This window comes from Peromyscus eremicus, chromosome 5 (assembly GCF_949786415.1).
Source record: "Peromyscus eremicus chromosome 5, PerEre_H2_v1, whole genome shotgun sequence".
Taxonomy (NCBI): Eukaryota; Metazoa; Chordata; class Mammalia; order Rodentia; family Cricetidae; genus Peromyscus; species Peromyscus eremicus.
In genome coordinates, this window is record NC_081420.1 from 110,107,782 (window position 1) to 110,112,288 (window position 4,507).

Genomic DNA, 4,507 nt, shown 5'->3' on the forward strand with positions numbered 1-4,507 from the left:
CTATGAGCAAGAGGCATCAAGATCATAATAGGGAAATCTACAGAGACAACCAAACCAAGTTAGTAGGAACTCATGAACTTTAGACCAACAGCTGTGGAGCCTCCATGGGACTGGTCTAGGCCCTCTGCATAAGCGAGACAGTTGTATAGCTTGACCTGCTCAAGGAGCCTTCTGGCAGTAGGATCAGGATGCATCCCTGATGCATGAGCTGGCTTTTTGGAGCCCATTACCTATAGTAGGACACCTTGTACAGCCTTGATATAGGGGGAGGGACTTGGACCTGCCTCAACTGAATGTACTGGGCTCTAATAACTCCCTAAGGGAGGACTTACCTTGTTGGAGGATATAATGGGGATTTGGTTGTGGAGAAGACTTGGGGGCGGGAGGAGAGAATAGAGAGGGGGATCTGTGGTTGGTATGTAAAATGAATAAAAAATTTCCTAATAAAAAAGAAGAAAGCCTTCATTCTACATCCAAGGACTGTGATCACTCCAGGGACCTGCAGTACTTGGTCCACATTTCTGCTGTACTTGATGTTCAGAAGGCTGTGAGCCTGGAATCATGTCATGTTTGGACTGCAAGGAACAAACAAACTGCACATCACATTAATTAATTTCTTTCAGCTCAGTGGATTTTGATTGCAAGAAAAGTGGGTGAGTAATCAAGGATGGGAGTGAAGATCCAAATTTCCCTTCTTAATTTACTGTCTTCTAGTCTTTACTAGTCTTTTCTGTGAAGTTATTGTGATTTAAATGTTAGATACTTCCCCGTAGGTTTATGTGTTTGAATACTTGTTCTCTAGCTAGTGGAGATATGCATAGTTCAGTGCAGGTATGCTTGAGCCAATCAAGCCACTGTTGCTACACCCCCATGGCCAAGGGCAGTCATGAGGACCACACCTCCCCAGAGAAAGCAGATGAGTTCAACCATGACCTTTAGTTGAACCAAGAGTTGTTCTTCCTGGGAAAGAAATTAAAACAACTGGAGGAAGATGAAGAGGAACCTTTTTAAATATGTGAGCAAAGTTATTCTGGTTTGCTTCAGTGAATGATTTCCCAGAATGGAAGGAGCAAGGCACCAGTGACATAAAGCTCCTGAAGCATAAGAGAAAGGGATCATCCATCTTCTCATGAGGAGGGACAAGACCCTGAAGATGTGTGCCAGCCACTATATCACACTGATGATGGAGCTGAAGCCTGATGCTGGCAGTGACCGCACCTGGGTCTGGAATACACAAGCCATCTTTGTTGATGAGTGCCCTAAGTCTGAGTTGTTTGGAATCTGCTTCTTCTTTTTTTTTTTTTTTTTTTTAAATTTTTATTTTGCAATACAATTCAGTTCTACATATCAGCCACAGATTCCCTTGTTCTCCCCCCTCCCGTCCCCCTCACCTTCCCCCCAGCCCGCCCCCCATTCTTAAATGATGAGAATCCACAAAAGCTCGAAACAAAGTTTGAAGAATGCAGGAAGGAGATTGAAGGGAGAAAAAAGAAAGGAAGGCAAAAATGATAATGCCGAAAAGGTGGCTGAGAAGCTGAAAGCTGTTTCTGTGAGGGAGCCTGAAGAGAAATCTGAGGAGTAGCAATGAGTAATCCTCTGTCTTTTGCCTTTTACTTTTTACCAAGTTGCCCCACCCTTTAAGGTTTGTTTTTATTTTGTTTTGTTTCCACAAAGGACTTTATAAAGAACTGAATTCCAACCTGCCTACTGTTTTTTATTTTTTTTCCTCCCTAAGTTTTGACACCATGGAACATGACTTCAGAAGTCCATTCCCCAGTCATGAAATTGTACTTTGCTAACTTTTTTTCCATAGGGGAAACACTTATTTATAGTCATCAAAAATAATGAATCAAAACTGCCTTTGAAAACCAGAGAAAAGAATTATGACAAATGTGACAATTTTGCTTTATTATTAGACCTTTCTTCTGATAATAGAGATCTTTCAAGTTTTAGTAGGATTTACACACACACACACACACACACACACACACACACACACACACGCTCAAAGATAATTAGAGCATCAGTAGTCTGTTAATAAATTCATAAATCCATACTACAAGTTACAAATAATTTATAGTATTTGAGTGAGACTGGCAAGATTGCTCAGTGGATATAAGTGCCTGCTGCCAAGCTAAGTGCCGGGGACGGCATGTAAGATGGCTGATATGGTGCCAGCAGAGACTGGAGAAAAGGGGACCTGAGATTGTGGACCACCAACCCTCCATGTGTTCCCCTCTGGATCTTCTGCTTAGCATGCCTCTAGAGGGTCAAGGCAGAAATGCCTACGTGTCCCAAGGTCATGCTTTATGGTGTACACATGTCATGTCCTTCTCCATATACATACTTCTTGTAATACTAGTCTTTTTCTTCTATCTGATCTTCATGTTCTGTGTTCTTAGATCAATGGTGATTTCTGTGATACAGGAAAGGAGTGAAATAAATTTCACAAGAAATCATACAGAGATGATAACCCAGACTGGGGTTAAGGCAGTTATGTAGTTCATAAAAAAGAACCTGTAGTCTGGGGAAGCTTTTTAGACTTGTATAAACTGTACCAACTGTGTGGTCAACTACAGCACATGGTATAATGTGTATCAACACACTGGACTTAAATTGGCCATGATACATAATTCAGTTTCTGAGGATATTCCAATGACATTGTGTAAAACTTGAGACCCTAGGAGGTATTGGATGTGGTATGTGGTATGTGGATGAATAGATTGGATTACAAACTAAAAGTGTGGAAACCTAGAATAGAAAAAAAAAATAGTGGCCTCCACCAAGAAAGAGAGATGACTCAGAACATGTCATTTCAGCCACCAAATTTTAGCTACATCTCTCAGATACTTTTTATTCCTCCTGAAGGAGTGTGGAGATAATGTGACAATTGATGGAGTGATTGCTACAAGCTTTATCAGGTTCCTAGATTAAAAAGAGTTGCCAAGAAAGGTGAGCTTCCTTTCATAGAAGCTCTATAAATTAGATTAGGTCTTCCTTGAAATTGTTGGATATAGAAGGACAGAAGTTCCTGACTTGCAGAGACAGATTTTTTATGTGAGGTCATTGTAGCCCACCAGTCATAGGGCTTAGTGTTTGCTGAGGGCTGAGGAGGAACTTAGGTGGCTACAGGTGTCTTGAGGTTGGAGCAGACTGTGTGAGAAGGAAATGACTGGTACATTGACCACTGTTCTTATTTTTATCCTGTTTGTGAAATTGCATGTTGCTTGCTAGCCTTTGGGTCAAGTGCTCAAAAGATTATATAACCATTAATAATAAAAATAGATTATGCTTGCTTTGGTGTTAAGTCTGGGGTAGTTCCTGTGTTTAGTAAAAGATGATGAAGAATATATTGGTGATTTTCTAAAAATAATCTTTGGAATCATGAGAACATTTTGTATTGGATGATTCCCCCTTTTCTTTCTGTTTCCCCTTTACTTATGATAATAAAAGATTGAGGTTGAGGTTACCAGGACAAAAGCAAAAGCTAAAGAAGCTGTAACAAAAGCTAAAAAAAGAAAGAAAGAAAAATTTTTAAAAAACTAAAAAAATCATCTCTCTCTCTGCTTCTTGAATGGTTACCATGTGACCAGCCACCTCATTCTTCTGCCACCAGGCATTCCATGCCATGATAGACTGCATCTCCTCAACCATTAGCAAAATAATTATTAATGATGATGATGATGATGATGATGATGATTTTTTCCTTAGGCTTTTTTGTCAATTATTTAACCACAGTAATGTGACAGGAAACTGGTGTATAAAGGGTAATGTTGGGAGAGTGGGGTTGTGGCTTCAAGGTCAGTATTTAAACTCCTTTCTCTTCTCCCTAGTTCTTCCTCTTTTACCATTCAGAACATGTCATTTCAGCCCCCAAATTTCAGCTACATCTCTCAGACTGCAGAAGACTTTGCTGTCCACACAACCCTTAATCCAAAATAGTTAGATGAGTTATTTGGGTGACTCAGTTTTAGAATCCTTTCTCTGTGTGTTTTAAATTTGTTTTTGGCATAAAATTGTAAGGCAGTGACTATTTCCAGTGACAAAATCCAAAGGCTGTGGTTCTGCATGTATTGGCAGCTTGGCTTCTCAACATGCCGCATGGGAGAAGCCAGAGCCTAGAGAGATAGAAAGTTGCCAATAAACTACAGGAGGCAACTGTCCGCACCATGGAGACCTGGCAAGATGGTCCTCTCTGAACAGAGAAGCACTTGCTTTCTGTAAGGTGACTGAACATTATATTCAGTGAGAAACTATTATTTTCCATAGGTGAATGCCTATTTTTAAGTGTCTTATTTAATTTCCTTTATAATGCAATCAAATAAGTAGATATTATAGAAAAAATAAAATTTGCAAAAGATAAAACTATGCTATGAAAAAGGTCAGATTATGAACAATCGATATAAAGCTGGAGATAGGATTAGAGAGGTGACTCAAAGCAAGATGCCAGACTTCACTATCCACCCTTAGTAATGTGAGATAGAACATGTAACCAGTACAGAAAATC

General features: G+C 39.8%; 1 pseudogene; it reads left to right on the plus strand.

Annotated features, from left to right (window-relative positions):
• Positions 1-870: 870 nt before the first annotated feature.
• LOC131911125 (ran-specific GTPase-activating protein-like) lies at positions 871-1,582 on the plus strand (annotated as a pseudogene).
• Positions 1,583-4,507: the final 2,925 nt, after the last annotated feature.